This window comes from Zootermopsis nevadensis, unplaced genomic scaffold, assembly GCF_977971745.1.
Source record: "Zootermopsis nevadensis isolate Lab colony 2312 unplaced genomic scaffold, Znev_1.0 Znev_ptg000020l, whole genome shotgun sequence".
Classification (NCBI taxonomy): Eukaryota; Metazoa; Arthropoda; class Insecta; order Blattodea; family Termopsidae; genus Zootermopsis; species Zootermopsis nevadensis.
Window position 1 is genome coordinate 12574554 of NW_028259152.1, and position 21596 is coordinate 12596149.

General features: G+C 37.6%; 2 long non-coding RNA genes across 3 annotated transcripts in view; one reads left to right on the forward strand and one right to left on the reverse strand.

Moving 5' to 3' along the window:
* Window positions 1-17176, forward strand: part of LOC110838589 (uncharacterized) — a 70044-nt gene extending 52868 nt beyond the window's left edge. For both annotated transcript variants that reach the window (XR_015535928.1, XR_015535927.1), the window contains exons 3-4: window positions 13682-14859; window positions 15590-17176. This is a non-coding gene — a long non-coding RNA (uncharacterized LOC110838589). The remainder of the gene's footprint in view (window positions 1-13681; window positions 14860-15589) is intronic.
* LOC147873311 (uncharacterized) lies at window positions 9156-14146 on the reverse strand. Its single transcript, XR_015535929.1, has 2 exons — window positions 14080-14146; window positions 9156-11013 (listed from the first exon to the last, which is right to left on the reverse strand). It is a non-coding gene; the product is annotated as an uncharacterized LOC147873311 (long non-coding RNA).
* Window positions 17177-21596: the final 4420 nt, after the last annotated feature.

Here is a 21596-nt window from a genome sequence, read left to right on the forward strand (position 1 = left end):
TATTTTCTTGCTGTCTACTCCTTCAGTGCTCAATGTAAGATTTTCTGCCAGAAGGTAAAGAAAACTTCTAGTTTTAATCTGTGAAAGCAAGTCGACTGGTGCAGAACGTAGGAAGCAGTAACTGCAGCTAGAAAGGATAATATGTTAATATTAAATCGACTTGGCGCCTTATACGTAGTTGCAGCTGTAATGCAGTCAACCCATTGATACAATCCTTATATTGCTGACAATCCTGCAAAATACACTAGCCTGTCTGGCGGGCGTCAGATATACATAATTGTTATATCAAGTACCTTTTCATTTTGAGCGTATTTGACGAAATGTGTCAGGATTCTCTACAGGTAAGGTTCATTAAATATGTAGCAAGACATTGAGCCAATGTAAGTTTGATTTAACCCTCTGATTACGAAGCTCATCTAAACAAGTGAAGAAATGTGTAATCCATACCGGAATACGTTCATGCGCTCATTGTTGACTGATTGTAAATAAAACATTACGTCAGTTACTTTCCAACTAACGATTTATGTGGTGTTAATGTCATCTTAATGTAATATAAATTATAGTATTGTGTTAGCATATGGGTCTTGTACGCATGACGTCGCAGGATCGAGTTTTGGTTAAGTCTAATTTTATTTTCTCATACACCCACCATGTTTAGTTTCGTATTTTCGAAAACCTTTATACATTCATCATTGTATGTTCCTATTGTAATTAGCGCTACTGGCAAATCAACCTCACATGTCTGTTTTCCCTCCATGTTGGTATTACCGATTGCAGGAAATTATTAAATATGATTTTAGGGTAATATCCAATTACATAACGTCCATACCAAATTACATTCAAATCCGCCCAGCGGTTCTAGAGGTGGATCATGCGAATATGTACAGACATATGACCAGTCCTATGTGCATTAATTTCATGCCCGAATTTATAACTTGTGTTGGGCAAGGCCGAGGTCTAGGCAACACGGAGTTTTCCTCCGGGGCTTCCCCGGTTTCTCCGTGGCATCCCAACAATTACTCCATTCACACACAGAAGAAGGCAATGGCAAACCACTTCTGGATCATCTGCCAAGAACGTATATGAACAGGTCCCAGTCCGAGAAAAGGATGGAATGATCCTGTTCATATGGACCTGTCGTCAGACAGGAAAAAAAAAGTTTCGTTTCGTATTTTCGAAAACCTTTATACATTCATCATTGTATGTTCCTATTGCAATTAGAGCTACTGTCAAACCAACCTCACATGTCTGTTTTCCCTCCATGTTGGTATTACCGATTGCAGGAAATTATGAAATATGATTTTAGGGTAATATCCAATTACATAACGTCCATACCAAATTTCATCCAAATCCGCCCAGCGGTTCTCGAGTTGGATCATGCGAATATGTACAGACATATGACCAGTCGTATGTGCGTTAATTTCATGCACATAGTGCGAAGAACGCATAATAATACATACGAGGTGCGATCGGAAAGTTTCAAGACTGTGTCAATAGAGGGCGAACCGGATGTAGTACGAGCTTCTGCCGCTAGGGGGTGCGGCCTACATTCATAGTGAATCAGTGTGCCAGCCAGCATCATCGAATTAGCATTTGTTTCTTAGTTACGGGCGTTTTGGTAGTGCATTACACCGACCCTCCTGCGATTTCGGAATGGCGTGTGCATCAAATTTTGCCAAAGACTCGCCAAAACGGCTACGGAAACCTATGAAATGCTAAAGCAAGCATTTGGGGAGTCCGCAATGGGTCGTGCACAAACTTTTGTGTGGCATTCACGTTTTAAAAATGGCCGAACCTCTGTCGATGATGACGAGCGTTCTGGACGACCATCTTCGAGCACAACGCCCGAAAATGTTACGAAGATTCGGCAGGCCATTCAAGAAGATCGACGTAGTACCATCAACAACTTGTGCGACATTGTTGGGATAGGCTATGGGACCTGTCAGCTGATTCTAAAGGAAGAACTCCACGTGCGACGCATCATGACAACGCGCCAGCGCACACCGCCCTCAAAGTTTGGCAGTTTTTGGCATCAAACACCATGGCCGTCATCCCGCACCCTCCTTATTCGCCGGATTTAGCTCTGTGTGACTTCTTCCTCTTCCCAAAGATGAAAATTCAGCTAAAGGGAAGGAGATTTGAGACGATAGAAGAGATTCAGGCAGAATCGCAGATGGTGCTTGACAGGCTGACAAAGAAAGATTTCCAGGGATGCTTCCAGGCTTGGCAGCGGCGCTGGGATCGTTGTGTTCACTCCCAGGGGAACTACTTCGAGGGTGATGGATGAATTTAATACCTGAGATAAGTGTACGGGTTTTTATAGGCGCAGTCTATAAACTTTCCGATCGCACCTCGTACGAATTCAATCCGTCCCTCAAAGAAAATACAACTCATCTCAATTACAACGATCAGTTAGTTAATGCTGTTGAATTAAATGACAAAGCACAGTTTATTCTGGGAATCGTACGAAATTTATGAATAAACTGTAGGAATAAAATGCAAAAACACTGATTTACGTACAGGTACCACTCAGTTTTAAAGGTTTAGGTGTAGTGTAGCAGGTCAGATGGGACTAGTGTGACAGTAGACTGGCAGACATCTATATATTTTTCTGTGAAAATGAGAATGCTGATCATCACTTAGGGTTAAACCTTCTGTATACGAGAGATTCATATTGCCTGTTAAGAGGGTAAAATTTGTTACCAACAAGATTAAGTACTTTTCCTGGAGGAAAAAGAACAGATCATATTGATCAAATCTTGATAGGCAGACAACGTCAATCAAGTATGTAAGTGATGTCCGATCTTCTGAAGGAACTGGCTACTATTCGGTAGTTGCAATACTTACGTAGACGCTGCTGGTAAGTATTAATAGAATAAACGATTTGGATGTTATGAAACAGCATTAGGCCAAAATTTTACGTTTGCAGCTTTGCAAAACTTGCATGATAATGAGATATCAATATTGCTTGGTTAAGTATTAGGGAGATTATAAAACGTTTGGTCAAGAGAATCTAGATCATTAAGTGCTATAGTAGAATAAAGATTTTTTTAGACAAAATAAAGCAGGCTGAACGACAGTCTTTGCACAATTGAAGAGAAATTAATGAAGATAATTTGATCAATGAAAGATGTCAAGATAGTGGATATTTGAGGAACATAAATATTAGGAACTGTACTCATGTAACAATTGTGGCGCGTTCTCCGAAAATTGTCCCTTTACAACGGCTGAGGATATTCTCGGCTTGGGATTCCGCAATCGGTAATTACTCACTCTTTTACCTTGGAGCGTAGAAACGCACAGCCTATTGGTTTTCATGTAAAATTCCCATTTTTTTTTTTCGATTGTGAGGAAAACTGGAATGTATCGATAAATTTTAACAAAATTCTGCAATAATAATTAAAATATTTTTAGCCATTCTCGAATTCTTCCACATCTTTTCCACGGACGTATGGACTCTAAGAAGGATTTTAATGGGCGAGTACGTCTAAAATATGGAATATCTGAAAGAAAATTAATCAACTTAAATGTAAGAACAGGAATTTAAGAGTCTGTACAGAAGCATAAATAATATTAAGGAAGATTTACACAACCTAGAAATAACTTGATAAAAGACGAGATTCCAACAATATTTTGATTAGTTGGAGGATTTACTTTTATCAGGAATATAATATATATGATAACCTTGTTGGGCAGACTGAAATACGCTCAGATCACTATTACTAACTTATTCCTAGTTTAGTTTTGAGCTTGAGACTGATATTGACAAGTTCAACAGACATAAATGACGAGATATTGATCAAATTCTAGCAGAATTGATCCAAGCAGGAAGCAAAGTATTGTGTTCTGAAATTCATAAACTTGTTAATTCAGTTTTTGATAAGAAAGAATTGTCACAGGAGTGGAAGCTGTCTAATATTGTTCATCTGTATATGAAAGGCGATAAAACTTATAATAATAATTATCAACTGCATTAATTTACTTACTCCATGGAGCCGAGTCCTTCCTGAGAATCCAAAAGTCGCTCAGCCTCTCAAGAAATTCCAAACATTTTATGGGTCCCGAAAGTTCATTGCCGTGTTCACAAGAGCCCACCACTGGTCGCTCTCCTGAGCTAGTTGAATCCAGTTAATACCACCTATCCCATTTCTCTAAGATCTTTGTTATCAACTATATATAAAATTTTATCCAGAATATCTCTGCCATTGTTAGCTCCATATATAGAAGAAATTATTGAGATCATCTGTGTGGATTTAGGCATAATCGATTATCTATAAATCACGTGTTCAGCATTCGTCCGAAAATTCGAATAAAATGAGAGTGTACATCAGGTATTTACAGATTTCAAGAGAGTATATGTTTCATTTAGAAGTGACGTATTATACAACACACTCTTGGCACACGCTAATGGCCTATGAAACGTTGGTAAACTTCTACACGAATTTACTTTGCTACAACCCAGAAGACAGCCATCTTCTTAACATTCTCATGCAATTAGTTAGGCTAATTAAAATATGCTGAAATGACACTTACAGTGGGGGCAGTGTGGGTAAATATTTGTCGGATGCTTTTTCTGTTGTAATGGTCTGAATAAAGGAAATTCTTTCTTGAAGTTATTTTTAAACGTTATTCTGAAACACGCCACTAGGGAGGTTTGAGGAAACAGGGAGGGATTGAAAGTGAGTGGGAAACATCAGCTTCTTATTTGCTCTGATGATGATGAGCGAAAAAATAAATTCAGTACCACAATTAAGTAAATCTTTATATACCCCAGCATTAATTTGGGTCGCATCAGTAGATTCAGAAAATATAATTAATCCTTTATGTTCAAGTACGGAATGAAATATTTAGGAACGACTTTGTCAAATAAAAGTTGCTCTCCAGAATAAATTTACAGTGGATTAAATTCTATGATTTTTGCTCCTATGCAGTTCATAATGTTTCGTCTTTCCACCTTCCTCGTAGAAATATGTACATTAAATTTTATAAAACCAAAAATTTCCTTAGTGTTTTGTACAAGTCTGAATTTTTATCCATTCAATGCAGTGATGGACATTGTTATTATCTGAAACTGGGGTACTAAGGTGAATATTTGGGCCTAAGAGTGGTTAAGTGAGAGAGAGTTACACAATTAGAAGCTTCAAACTGTGTAGCCTACTCTGAACTAAATATTGTTAAGATGGTAAAATCAAAACCAATGTGATGGACGAAGTCTGTAGCTCGCTTGCGGAAGACAAGAAGTACATACAAAAGTATGGTCTTAAGTCTTGCGGAAAATAAGCTGCTTAGAAGATCTAAGCTTAAATGAGAGGAGTTAATAGGGATGCTGATGAATTAATATGAGGATGTGGACTAGATCCGTTTGGTTCATTATAAGGACAGCCGGTGGGCTCTTGTGAACATGACAATGAAATTCGAGTTTCACAAAGGTTAGAGATTTGAGTAGCTGAACTTTTGGCCTATCGAGAAGGCTGCCCTCCTCGAAATCAGTTGCTTTTTTTAAAGAGACATAAAGAACAGTTTTACATTTTCATAGGAAAGCATATAGTTTTTACAAGAATAGTATAAAACACTGAACAAGGTTCACAGGTCTTAGGGTAAGCGAAATCTGTATTTTCTAAAATCTATTGATATCTCGTCTGATTTTGGAAACAAAACAGTGTCACTGCATTTCCACAGAGTAATGATTATATGCACTTTGTTTAAAATACTTAACAGTTCTTCTCTTTGCTTCCGGTATTGACCTGAAAAAACTGGTACTGTACTACTTAAATTTTAACTTTCGTTCTTGTTTGTTTGTTCGCGCGTGTCAGTACGGTCGGCTCTCTCTCATTGCGGAAGGTGAAATAAGTCTTTGTGGTTTGTATAACAACAATGGAAAGCCAGCTGAGTCAATCCGTAAATATTACTCAGCGCTGTGTAATGAAAGGCCTGAAATTTAAGTAACATGACTGATTATATAAGAGAGCTGTACTGACACTAATCATTAGCGCCTTCTCAATTTACGCCTATAGTCCATACTATCTACCATGCCTGAAAAAATATGGAAACGATTTCTCCAAAATCCCTTTTAGTATATTAATCATATTCCTATGTATTCAAGTGATTCAAAATGAGACAATTGCAAGGAGGTAGTTCGTTTTGGGAACTCGGAAAAGTCACACGGAACCAAATTAGGTGAACACAGTGAATGATCCAAGACTAATATAGGCTATATTTTTTATTGCATAAAACGCATTATCGAAATTGTTGTGTGGGAAAGCGTATTATGATGTTGCAATATTAGCTCGTTCGGCTAAAGATATTGTCCTTAAAGTGAACGAGCTATAGTAAACATTTCGATGTTTCAAGTTATATCTGGTTGACTGTTCTGGAGGAACAATTTCCTAATAGACAATTTCTTAAAAATAACAACAGCAGATCATCACCGTTTTACTCGGATACGCTTAAAGCTCCAGTTTGAGATTTACGCGTTTTATTTTAGTGTATGCTGAATTAGTCAAGTCTTGTCGCTCTATTTCTTTCGCGTTAACTTATTCTTGTTTAAATTTAAGAATAAATGTCTGTCCTCCTTATTATTACACAAAATATTGCGCCAGTAAGACACTTACTGGAAGCACAGGATAAACCGAACACCGGCGAAGTTTTAAGTTCTCACGGCAGCGAGTATGAAGGTGGCTGTCTTCTGAGATGTTGCGTCGTATAACCTGGTAGAAGTTTACCGACGTTTCAGAGGTACTTGTTGTTTCTGTCAGTGAGTATGCCGTACGATCAACCAACCAAACTCTACAGGCAATAACCACCCTTCAAAAGTCGCTAAAAGTCTACCAGACTACACGGCGCAACATCCCAGAAGACCCTCTTCAAACTGAATTACAGATACCATTAGATGCTTAGCTGGTTGTTAAATCATGTAGTCCCGTGCTCCTATATGCCTTAACCCTTCCCAGTGGCTGGAAAGAAGTAACAGTCCGGTTATTTAATTATCACTCTTTGGGAAACTTTTTACAAGAGAAGTGTAGGGTTTTCTCAGCCTTTAATGATCTTTCAGACAGATACCATAACACGGAGCAGGCAAGATTATGTAACGGTAACACGGGAGTCTGTCTTAGCCATTCTTAGTTTTCTCCTTCAAACACGCCAGGACCCAATCCTTCCAAATATTTTCCAACCCACAGTTCATGATTGTTTTCTCATTTAGAAGATGGCTGTCTTCTGGATTATTGCGCCGTGTAGTCTGGTGGAAGTTTACCGACGTTTCTGAAGTCCTTTCTGCCTCCATCATCAGGAGCAACAATACAGAAGACAGCCATCTTCAGATTCACCGCCGTATAAAACCTCAAATCCTACTGAAATTTAAATAACTCGATAGTTTTTAGTTTTTGCTTTTTAACTCACTTGAAAATTCGTTCCATTCAGCCGTTCGCGATTTGTCACTTCCGTACAGATGGAATGAGCGATTTAATTAGGAGGTCCGAAGGTTAACGAAAGCGCCTAAAAATATGAAGGACTGGGATTCAATTTCATGGCCATCTGCACATGAACCCACAATGCTAACACATGAGTAACATTACGGTTCGTTACACGATTATTAATGTTAAATTACCTAAATACTCAATAAAATCTCGCGCGATCAGCTGCGTCAACTGGTTAAAAGAAGAGACCGGCGTTTTAGGGGACCATCTCTGTCCCCATCATCAGGGTTCTGATATCAGATGGGGTAGAGATGGTCCCTGAAACGTCGGTTTCTTCTTTGGCGGGTTAACGCTGCTGTCGCCCGAGAAGATTTTATTGAGTTATATCGCCACGAAAGCTTCAAATCATATACCTAAATACTGTATGACCTACCATTATCACAAGATATAAACGACTAGAAATCTGCGAAAGAGGAAAGTGTACTTGCGAGTTATAAACTAAAGTCTGTTCCTTATGCGCTCTTTGCTGTTTTAAATACTTCACAAGCTTTGATTTTCATTTATAGTATAGGTCTATACAGATCTACTCTTACAGAATTGCATTACACAGAATCAGACTTATGTCTTATTTCGCTAAATATTCGCCATATTGCAGTTCGTTTAAAATATGAAAACCATAGATCTTAATTAGATGTGGGCCTAGTTCTGCGTACGATATTACAATAGTTTAAATCATATGGCCTGTGGAGTGTCACAACCTACTTTTTCCAGTTCTGCCAACCATTGACTATCAAAAAATAATTTCCACACATATTTCCTTTCATCCTTACATACAACCATTGAATTATCCATCATACCATCCGCCCGATTATTCTTCTACCTGTAATTCCATCGAACCATCGTTCGATTTATCCATCCATCTTTTCTTCAAACCTCCTGACCATCCATCTGTAACTTCAATGGTGCAACCATCGAGTTATTTGTCTGTTCACCCATTATTCTAATAATAAGCTATTAGATGGAAAAAATGGGGTTCTTGATCTATTAGGTCTGTGATCAGACCGATAGTGTTTGCTTCGATAGAGGCTCAAATCTGGCTGTCTGAAATATCTCTACTACTCTAGCAAAATTCCGGAATATTGTTTGAAAATAGGCCACGATGACGTCTTCAGAAACATAGTAAAAATTTTAGTTTATCTTACTATCTCCTGCCTTTAAACAAGACTTTTCTATTGCCAGCTGAACAAAGAACAATGAAATGATAGAAGTTTTATGTTTTTGATTTATGATAAACCGGATGTTTTGTCCAAGGTTGACCACGCACTTAAGGTCAAACAATCCGACCAAATAATAGAACACCGCTTCCTTTCGACACGGATTCGCTTAAGGGACCACATAAATTTATTTAAATTTCTGCATCTTAATGTCAACAGATATTTCAAAGACAGACACTTGTTACAAGATGAAGAGTTCTCGACCCGAATCCCATTGTTTGATAACTTGTCTTGCACAAAGCGTGCAACGGTTGCTTCGAACGTCTTACGCAAAGCCGAAAGTTGAAGAGCTAATGGAACGTTGCGTAGTCAGTGTTTTCATATTTAAGTATCGTGTTATTTTGTTACTCCTCGTAACTTTTGGTTAGGATTAGTAAGGAAGTTACTTTTCTTATGAGAAGAGAATTTTTATTTGGAAATTGTTACAGCATTCAAGGCATTAATTTGGATATATATAAAATACGCATCTTAGGAAAGTATTTTATTACACATAAATTAAAAGGTCGTATTACATTAAATGAGTTCAAATAAATACTGCGCTACAAATGCAATATACGCACGCACAAGCACACACACACACACACACAGAAACACAATTCGATGGTGCAAATGTAAATATTACAGGCAAGCCCTATTTACCTGGCAGAGAAATTTATTGTTTTTAAGGAACCCTAAAAATCATAATCGCCCACTAGCCTGAGCTAGTTGAAACCTTGAAATCTGATATGTCTCAGATCAGTTTTAATATAATATTTTCAAGGGTACTTGACGCCCTGGGCGAATCATTCAGTCTTTGGCCGAACAATTAACTTCCTAAAATTAATATTCTTCATTGGTATAAATAAAATGTATACATTTATAGTTTCCGGTCTGGTCTGCATGACACAAAAGAATAATATGATACTGGATGTACATTGTCATTAGTCTACACTTTGCTTAAAATGTGTAGTGTTACAACCTAAGGGTGGGTATCAAGGTGTATCCCGGTAGGGACAAAGATTTCCGGTAGGGACTTATTGCCTCCACACTCCTACTCCTGTAATTAAGTCACAAAATCTAACTACTTTAATAATATAGTGAACAAAAATAAAAGTTACATTGAAGCTGCAATTCCCATTTATACAATATGGTTTCAAAATGTAGGTTATGAACTATAATATTAATGTCAAGTAATATACAATATAATGAAATATCAAATACATAAACAAATTAAATAGGTATACTCTGAGGTCACAACACTCTCCTCACCTTTAATGAAAATTTGGATCATAAACACATTTTCTTAATTAATTAAGTTACAGATTAGGAAACACATTCGTTTCCTTTGGTTTCTTTCTCGTTCCTGCTTTTATGTATATCAACATTATTTGTTTTAATTTTATTATTGCTTTTAGTTTGTTTCCTTGTATGTTTCAGTATTTTTTAGTGTTTTACATTTATATTAGTGTATACATTGGTAGTTTATTTGTTTTTGTATTTAATTTGTATTTTTTCTTGTACCTTTGTCTTAGTGTTTGCCTGTCATAGGCTCTTTGCTGTTGACAAACACTCTAATAAAGAAATTGAATTATGAGTTACTGATAAATAAGGTTGATCATTTAATTCGCGGAAAGAACTAAAAAATTTAATCTTCATCTGACAAATCATCTGACATTTTTTCCTTTTCAAAATGCTCTCGTTTGAAATGTATGCACTTTTTCCATCGTCTTATCCATGTCTCGTAAGCTTCATGGAACCCGTTGTTTGCTATGCAGTGCTGCCGATGTGGCTGTTTGGAGTTCTTCATCGAATTCAAAACGGTTCCCTTTAAGAACTTTTTTGAGTCGCGGAAACAAGAAAAATTCACAAGATACGGAGGATGTGGCAAGACCTCTGCTCCAATTTTTTTCAATCACAGACTGCACAAGGTGGACTGTGTGGGGCCTTGCATTATCGTGATGAAGAAGCCACGTTCCTTCCCGAAGTCCACTCACTCGATTGTTGTTTCGTCTCGGGATCATTATGATACACCCACGTCTCATCCCCACTGACTATGCGGTTCAAAAAGGCTTGACCCTCCCTCTCATATTATTGTAGATTCTTCTTTGACAGATCAACACGTTTCTGTTTCTGTCCCGGGGTCAGATTGTGTGGAATCCAGCGGGCACAGATACGTGACATTCCCAGATACTATGTGACAAGCTTGTATGCACTTCCGTAGGAAATGTTCATTCTCGCGGCCAGCTGTCTAAGTGTAATTCGTCTGTCGTGATCAAAGATTTCATGTGGTCGTAAAAATTTTCTCAGGTGTTGTGGAAGATGTTGGCTGTACGGTCTTGGATCATCTGCAACAGATTCTCATCCTTCTTTGAATCATTTATGCCACTTACATATTGCAGTTTTCTTTAAACACTTATCACCATAAGCTTCACTCATTTCCTTAAGTGTTTCTGAAGCACTTAAACCACGCCTAATTCAGTAACGAATGACTTAAACCTCTACCTCAAATACTACTAATAATCCGTTTAAACTTTCGTACTTATATATCTTATACGATGGAGCCTGAAATCCTATAGGAAGACCCAAAAATCCTATTTCTAATCGCGAGTCTGTTTCCAGAGGCTCTACTAATGCAGGGTTAATATGCGTATACTTTTGAAAGAACCTTTCTACAAGCTGTCTACCAAACACACTAGAACCTTCTAAAGCTAAGGGGTGAGAGACATTTAAAACTTGTCCAAACAACACTGTAAACTCATGACTCTTTTTGGATAACAACAACAAGCCATCTAGCACTTACCTCCGTGTTACTTCCGAATAAAAAATGTATTAAAGATTTCAAGACAAAATTGCAATAGCACTAGTAATTATTATCAAAATGGCAAAAATAATAATAGAATATAACACAAATTCATACCAATAACATTTCTGACAATATTCCATTGTTTTGTTCTCTAACTTCAATCATTGTTCACTTCGAAAGCTTGAATTCTTTAGAATCCTACTGAATTCTAATCGGGACACAGCCACCAAATCTGTTATGACCTAAGTGTTAGGGTATCAAGGTTTATCCCGGTAGGGACCTATTACCTCCACACTCCTAATCCTATAATTAAGTCACAAAATCTATCTTAACTATTTTAAGAATATATATTGAACAAAAATAAAAGTTACGCTGAAGTTATAATTTCCACCTACAAATATGGGTTGAAATTGGTCGGTTATTACATAAACTTAAAAAGTGTTACAAAGTAAATTGACTATTGACTCATAACAATCTATAACAACTAATGGCCCAAAGGATTAGTAAGTTCTCTACTCACAGAAGAACCAGAACCATGATAGTTCTATTCTCCTGATGCCAACAGTTGTGCATTCAAGTGCGAGACTAGCGCAGGCCTCCCCTACGAAGATCACGGAGTTGTCTCCAGTAGTTACTGAGGATCAGAGAACTATCTCATCACTTGGTACGTTTATAAAGGATTCCTTAGCCCATGACTCGGAATTTCGTATAATGCAATATTTAATACAAATATTTCTATTGAATGATCACACCCTTAAACCGAAAGACTCATTTGTAACGTGACAGAGGACTGGTGTCCTACTCATCTTCTCATGACTTGTTATATCCTAGGAACGTCCTATCTGGCATTCAGAAGACGTCAGTCCTTGTGGCTGTTTTGAGGTTATTAGCTTTCTTGAGGAAGAATATTGTGGTTGTCTTACAGTTGAAGTTTGTTTGTGGTCAGCCATTCTTTCCTATGTGACCAATTAGTACAAACACATCTTGTGTTTGTTATCTACTTAAAATCAATCAATGAACTATAATATTAATCTAAAGTAATATAGAATATAATCAAATATCAAATACATAAACAAGTTAAACAGGTATACGATGAGGTCACAACAAACGCTCATCAAGGAGAAGCAAGGACTATAGAGTTAATTGAAAGTAAACAGTGGTTTGAAACTCTTAGGAAGGATGTAATAGAATACATTCGATCATTTGATGCCTGTGCCAAAAGAAAGTCAGATCAAAAACAGTTTGCAACATTAGAAGATGCATTAGAAACTAGAGAATTTCTAGGCGTTGTTTCGTTAGATGTCGTAGGACCATTGCCTGTTACAGAAAACGGGAACAGCTATTTGTTGACTTTTATAGATCACTTCACTAGATTTTGTGAAGCCGGACCCATTCCAAATCAGGAAACAGAGACGATTGCTAAGGAATTTGTTATACGGATCATTACACAAATTGGAGTACCAAAAGTATTACTCACTGATAAAGAAACATCTTTTACTTCCGCTTTGATGCGAGAAACATGTTAAGTTGTTGAAAATACATAAGATACAGACTAGTAGTTCCAATGCTCAGGTGAACGGAATTTGTGGGACATTGCATAAACTTCGCATTTTGTAAACAAAGTTGCTAGAAATTTGGATATATACGTTCCATATGCACGGGAATTAATAAGTTTATAATGATTAATGAACCATGATCTTATTTAGCTGTGGCCGAGGATAGACAGTTCTTTACAAAGTTAAGCCCTTAAGCCTTGTCACGATGTACAAAGAATTATTATACAGTCTGCCCTTCAGATTTTGTGTTAAGAAAGCCCGGACACCACGATTGTCTAATTACTTTATTTTTCGGGAAGACTGAAACTGCTATTAATGAATGCAAAAGGATAGTAATTCAAAATGATTTTTAGCCGATTTGGATAAGATCGCCAGATTCGAAATTTTGGGTTTACAGTCTTAGCCCACCAACACGTGTCACTTTGAAGTGCCGAACAACAGAACCTCCCCAGGATTAAGAAGCAATTCAAGAAAGAGTTTTAGTAGGAACTGGAATCTTACCAGATTCGTCAGACTGTTATATATATATACTCCGAAATCTTTAAACTATTACCTCACTCGTTGGGAAAGACCACGATTAGGCTGAATAAAGAACGTATTGTATTACCAAGTGTTGAAAACATACTAAACGAGGATGAACGAACCTTGTTCCAGAATCACTCCGCTGAGTTGGGAGAATTGAAAGCAGTGGAAGCCATCATTCAGCACTCCGAAACAATGAGTTCCAGGCCGGGAATAAATGTGGCCAGCATTTCACATAACTTACGTCGAAGGTTGCAAGTAGAAGGGACATCCATAATTGAATGGATTGTTGGAATATTGATTCCATTTTCAATTTGTTTATTAATATACATAAAGTTCACTCATAGAAATAATGAGGGATGTTGGACAACTTGGAAACGTTCACCCTCAGGAACTCAGTTATTTAGGTCGAATCAATTACATTCAAATTGTAATACACCGACTACCTTACTTCTGCAGACATTGAATAGCACCTGTATAGCAGGAACAGACGAAGCAGAAGCCAACCAGAAAAGCGATCGGATACCTACACCGTACGCACGGCGGGGATGGCTTCCGGTGGAATAGTGATGCGTCACAGCCCACGGCGACGACGGTACTGATCCAGATTGCATCGAGGCACAAGAATTGTCCCAACATGCTCCCTCGTCAGAACTATGCTTGCTTTCCGCCATTTAGAATGCTACTAATTAATTTTAGTTGTGCTTATATTATTTATCATTAACTCATAATGTTGATATACATAAAGGAAGAAAAGAGAAAGAAACTAAATGAAACGGATGTGTTTCCTAATCTGTAACTTAATTAATTAAAAAAGTGATTGTAAGTAGCTGACAAGGAGTTAGTTGAAAACACAGGATATGTATGTACTAATTGGACACAGGAAAGAATGGTTGACCACAAATAAACCTCAAATGTAAAGCAACCACAATATTCTTCCTAAAGAAAGCTAGTAACCTCAAAACAGCCACAAGGACTGACGTCTTCTGAATGCCAGATAGGACGTTCCTAGGATGTAACAAGTCATAAGAAGATGAGTTGGACACCAATCCTCTGTCATTTTACAAATGAGTCTTTCGGTTTAAGGGTGTGATCATTCAATAGAAATCTTTGTATTAAATATTGCATTATACGAAATTCCGAGTACGTACCAAGTGATGGGATAGTTCTCTGATCCTCAGTAACTACTGGAGACAATTCCGTGATCTTCGTAGGGGAGGCCTGCGCTAGTCTCGCACTTGAGTGCTCAACTGTTGCGATGAAGCTTGAAGTCTGCGGGAGAATGGAACTATGATGGCTCTGGTACTTATGTGAGTACAGAACTTACTAATCCTTTGGGCCATAAGTTGTTATAGATTGTTATAAGTTAGTAGTCAATATACGTTGAAATAGTTTTTAGGATTATGTAATAACCTACCAATTTGAACCCATATTCAGTAGATGTGAATTGTAACTTCAATGTAACTTTTATTTTTGTTCAGTATATATTCTTAAAATAGTTAAGATAGATTTTGTGACTTAATTATAGGATTAGGAGTGTGGAGGTAATAGGTCCCTACCGGGATAAACCTTGATACCCTAACCCTTAGGTCATAATAGTAGGTTCACTGAAAGCAAAACAAATTACAATTTAGAATTTTATTATCCACACCGTCAGTTTAGCAATTGTAGAAACAAATTCAATTCACTTCAGTGTAATTTCATGTTCTGTTTTCAACGTTGATAGACCCACGATGTGCTTCCAATTCTTTGCAACAGAAACCTTTCATTTTAATAATCCATTTTAAAGTCACTCCTCTAAAGAATACAAGTACAAACAGAACAAAATCCCTAACAAAAGCGAAACAGAACATCTATTGTGCAACCGATGTTGACAACTGAACGTGTCCATCAAAAAATTCTGTCAGGAAATGTTCCACCAGGTCACGTGGTCATCTGTTTGTATAAGACACCAACTATTGTTGACGTCATATTACAAAGCCGCGAGACCCAACATACGCTTATTGTTTAATACGTTTTTTTATATTTATATATTTGTAGCCGCTGTGGAAACCTAGACGTAGATGGGAGGACAATATGAAGTGGAATCTATGGGAGATAGGAGTTGAAGGCGACTGGATTTTGTTAGCCCAGGAGTGGAACCGGTCGAGGGCGTTTGTTAACTCGGTGATAAACCTTCGGGTTCCGCAAATCATCTAGTTAGTTAATAGGTTATATTTATTATTCTCTTTTGAGTAATTTCTTTCTTTTATTGTTCATTCTTCTGTCCCCCCACCCTTCACTACCCTAGGAGGCCACAAGTTTTGCCTAGTGTTTAAACAGGCAGTGTACAGGCATACCTCGGAAACATTGCGGGTTCGGTTCCAGGCCACCGCAATAAAGCGAGTCACACGAATCTTTTGGTTTCCCAGTGCATATAAAAGTTATGTTTAATCTGTACTGTAGTCTATTAAGTGTGCAATAGCATTATGTCTAGAAAAAACATTGCGAGAATTATCAAAATGTGACACAGAGCACATGCTGTTGGTAAAATGGCGCCGATGGACTTGCTCGACGCAGGGTTGCCACAAAGCTTCAATTTGTAAAAATCTGCGAAGCACAATAAAGCGAAGCGCAATAAAACGAGGTATGCCTTATATGGTGGGTGTGTGTATATATGTATGTATTTCTGAGATGATAATGTTGCGTCATATTGTGATGATTATAATTGTTTAATTTTAACCGTCTAATCACAATAAAATATTTTATTAAATATTAAAATATTATTATTACAATTAACATTTAATATTTAAAATATTTAAAATATATTAAAATATATTAAAATGATGCTCTTTCTATCGAAATGTTCGATTTACAATTAGAGCATCATCTTTTTCACGACATGTTTCGGTTTTCAATGAACCATCTTCAGGTGTATAATCAATATAAATTTAAATGTAATATTCTAAATGCAATCCTTCGTCAGATGTCCATTAAATATCGAAAAGTTATCCTCTTCTAGATCAATTGTACTTTGTTATCACATTCAATGTTGTTTCGTAAATGTATGTCGCGTATAGTGTGATCTTGCGTGGGTGAAATGTTTGTAGTGGTTTTTTATAATCGGCCTGTAAATTAAATGTTAATTGTAATAATAATATTTTAATATTTAATAAAATATTTTATTGTGATTAGACGGTTAAAATTAAACAACAATGTATGTATTTGTATGTACATATAACCCTTCCATCGCATGAGTTTGTTTTCTCCGCTAATGAACTTCTATCTGGTCTATAATCTGTGAAATGTAGCATGCCAGTATTTCTTGTAAAGAATTCATGAGTAATGAAATAAACTCTCACTACGCTGCGTCATAGCGGTAAATAAAGCAAAAGATACGTTACGTTACATCGTTCCGTTTTAGAACATGAATTTAATCACTAGCTGGTGTGACTGATAGAAAAGATGCACCTATCATATGACGCTACGTAGTCTGTGCTACTAAAAATAGTAAATAAATGAGAAATAATAATATGAATGATATTACACAGTTTCATTTTAAATATTTTAATTAAATGGAAATTAAATATAACTTATTGCTTCTTTCTTGTATTGCTCTAATTAAATGAATGCTACGAGAGACTGAAAGAGTTTCATAATTTTAATAGAGTACAAGCCTATATAATAAAATATATTCGGCGAAGAATTGGTACTTCCGCTATTATGTAGATGTGTAAATTTATGTGTAAAGTACCAAGTACGCAAACATATTTCTGTTGTACGTGAGAATGTATTTTATAGTAATTCTCAACGAAATTAATTTATACTAACACATAATGTCGACTCAGATTCTCATACATGGGAAGCAATGAAGCTTTGACTTTTTTACATGGCCTCAACCAAATCATTACATTTCAGTGAAACACTACTGGAAAGCTTAAACTGTTCCGGAATACACACAGTTTCCACACGCGTTCTATGCTAATTTTTACTCCTAAATTCGTGTAGCCGTAAGAAATATCTTTGTCGAAAGCGTCAACTGTTTTCAAGTATGCCCTCAACGTTACATAATTACCCTATCTTAATTACCCTTATCTCATCCAACCTAATCAGACACAACCAAACCCACAGAGGGTTCATCACACCCGTTAGCCTCCGCTCCACAAAGCAAACACCATCGCTGTTTAGGGCCACGCCTTAGAAACCGGACACTACCCCATCCATTGCAGCATTCCATATGGGGGTCTCAACGGTGCACCCTATCACCAGAACCCGAAACCCACCACACCGGATCCCCAATGGGTGCACACTCCAGAGGCCACACAACGGCACGGCGTCCCACCGGGGTAAATAAAGCAATTTAAAATTATCTAACCTACTGTAACCTAACCTAACCTAACCTAACCTAACCTAACCTAACTTACTAGAACTCAATCAAAACAAATTACAATGTTACCTACGTCAAGGAAACTAAACTCACCATAACCTGACAACACAGCCTCTCCTAATTAAAATAAATCTAGCCCAGTCCAGTGTAATTTATCTAAAACAACCAAAGTAACCTAATATAGAAGGGGTGGCACCCCCTCGACCGGGTGGCTGCGTCCCAGAAGTCGTCTGCGCCATTACAAACATGATAGTAACGGTAAAGAAAGCAATCATGCTAACGGATAAACGGATAATAACCGGCATATCTCGGAGATATTGCGGATTCGGTTCCAGACCACCGCAATAAAGCGAGTCACGCTAATTTTTTGGTTTCCCAGTGCACATAAAAGTTATGTTTACACTATACTGTAGTCTATTAAGTGTCTAAAATACATTGCGAGAATTACCAAAATGTGATACAGAGATACGAAGTGAGCACATGCTGTTGGAAAAATGGCGCCGATAGACTTGCTCGAAGCAGGTTTGCCACAAAGCTTCAATTTGTAAAAAAAACGCAATATCTGCGAAGCGCAATAAAACGAGGTATGCCTGTATACACTTTAATGAGGACAGACACTTCCAGCAATAACATTTCAGAGACTGTTCACTTGTATTTGTGTGTCATGTACTGAGGCCGACTGCACCACTTAAGGTAATTTCCAGTAATGTAGGAAGTCACTTTGTATCCTTTCAATTCTTTTAGGAAAGCGATATCCATTTTACTTTTGAAGGTGACTGTCTTCTGGGTTGTTGTGCCGTGTAGTCTGGTACTAGTTTACAGACGTTTCAGAGGTGATTGCTGTTTTCTTCATTAGGGCGATGTGTAAGCCGCTCGCTGCAAGCGCCTTCGAAAGGTCGGAAAACCAGACTATACGTCATAATAGCCCAGAAGACAGATAACTTCATACTCACCGCCTTGAGAACCCCCATCCCTTTTTCTTAATACTGGGATTCACCGTAATGTGCTTCACTTTGGTTTAATAAACTTCGACATTTTCCTTAAGTTATCGTTCTTTCAGCCTGACCTCCGCACGCATCTTATATTTCATGATTTGTTTGAGCGCACATGGTAAAGGAAGCTGGATGCTAGAGTCGTTCCAGTGCAGCAGGGAAATACTTGAGACACTGATAATTGCTCACGTACTTCAAAAGGATCATTGCCGTTTATGGCTTCGAAGTTTTGTTGTCATATTCACAAAAATGTACCCTATACTTACGCTGAGTCAACTGACTTTATTTCATAAAATTACAAATGATAGTTTTAAAAACAATTTTAATATTATTATCCCATTTCCATCTAAGTTTGCCTCGTCCATTCAGGTTCTTCGAATAGAATTGCCCCTTTTGAAATCAGACCAAGTTTTTACGCCCATGTAATTATAAAAGCACGTGCAGCGAACTTATATCTTAGATATTTAGACAAAAGCAAAAGATTCTGTCCTGAATGTTGGCAACCATTTTCTGCGTTAAGTTGACGAGTCACAAACGTACTACCACTAAGCGTACCATCTCTCCTCTGTGTCTGTTCCGACTGACTTCGTGAGTAAAGTCCAGTAGAATCTTGTGTTTTTTGACAATTATTTTCGCCAGTAGATTAACTTCATGAGCACAGATGATATGTGGTGTGTTCTGTTCCATTCTGATTTTAATAGACCTCGTAATGGCATATGGAAAACTTCAAAACTTAATTCGTTTATTATGTCTATTATTTGTGGTTTATCTATGGTTGCTGCCACTATCTTAGATTATATAGCGTCGAATGAGCAGATGACTAAAAAATAAATTTAAAAGGATAAGAAAGGAAACGGTCGTGGCCTGATTTCAGGTGTCACCCAGGCATTTTCCTGGACAGACTAAGGAGAATCACAAACATTCCAGACATGACAGCATGTCTCCGGGCCTAGATTCGAACCCGGGATTTTCCGAATACGAAATAGGAGTGTTAAATACCTGGCCCAAACTTTGGGTACAATTATTTTTGTGTTCAGTTTACTGGTGTTTCCCTTTATTTTATGAATTATGAACTGCATTTTAGATTCGTATTGCACTTTATTTTATTTTGATAGTAGCTAAAACGCTGTTATTCTTCACACCTACTCGCGTGTGTGTGTGTATGTATATATATATATATATTTATTTATTTAGTGTTTTGTCTGACGACAGGTCCATATGAACAGGATCCTTCCATCCTTTTCTCGGACTGGGACCTGTTCATACACGTTCTTGGCAGATGATCCAGAAGTGGTTTGCCATTGCCTTCTTCTGTGTGTGAGTGGAGTAATTGTTGGGATGCCACGGAGAAACCGGGGAAGCCCCCGGAGGAAAACTTCGTGCTGCCTAGACCACGGCCTTGCCCATCACAAGTTATAAATTCGGGCACCGCCGGGAATCGAACCCGAGACCCCAGGATTACAAGGCCAACGTTCTAACCGCTAGACCACCGTGGCTGTTATTTATTTATATATATATATATATATATATATATATATATATATACACATACAGGGCGATTCAAAAGGTTAGGGCCAAACTGAAGGAGAGTATAGAGGGACTCAGAGAGAACACCTTTCGAATAGGAATCCATGTCCTCCGAAGTTACCCTGATTCAGGCGAGGCCATTGAAGGTAGGGAAGTCTGATAACATACAGCTCAAATAATCGTACTTTGCTATTCTCTTAGTAGCTTAATTTTGTTTTTTTTATTAATGTAAAGGATTACATTAGCAATCTTACAAACGAAATTTACAACAGGTTTTCAAAGTGGCGTCCTCCACATTCAATGCAGGCATTGCATCGGCCAACGAAACTCTGGCGCACCCTTTCAAATATCCCAGGAGTCTCACGGACCACGTCAGATGCAGCAAGTATTTTGGCCAAAAGTTGTTCTGGGTCGTACACCGGTGTCTCGTAAACGAGGCTCTTGCAAAGTACAATTATTTCAGCGGTATGTTATCAGACTTCCCTACCTTCAATGGCCTCGACTGACTCAGGATAACTTCGGAGGACATGGATTCCTATTCGAAAGTTGTCCTCTCTGAGTCCCTCTATACGCTCCTTCAGTTTGGACCTAACGTTTTGAAACACCTTGTATAATTGAAACTGCAAACACGAAAATCGTGCGGATTCGTTAAGTCCCCTATATTTCACCTCTTATAGATTATAATTAAGAATATGAGGCTTCCTCATTATACGTGCACTTACTGAGAAATAATAGTCAGTAACTGGCAGTAAAATTTTCAAACAATTTTTAAAACCGTTGAAATAACTCTACAAATTAGCTACAAATTATATTTGCCTTGAAGTGTTCCACTGGGTTTCTAGTCGTTTAAGAGGAAAGCAGAAATCGTGTCCGTCGAAATTTTAGAGTTCGAGAATGATCTCGCGATTTCTCGGAAACTGTTGCATGCGACACTACACGTTCTACAGGGGTACACGACTTACACTCCACTGTCCACACACTTTGGTATGCTGCATGTTATCTTATTACAAACTTGAAAGCACTACAGAAAATGCATGGTAACCAATATTTTTTCCGTATTCGTTCATGTATGAGCATATTGCAAACGATTTCAAATAGCATAGGAAGTATGAGAAACATAATGGATCACATTGAGATCCCATGTACTTTCTTTGTGCCTTGG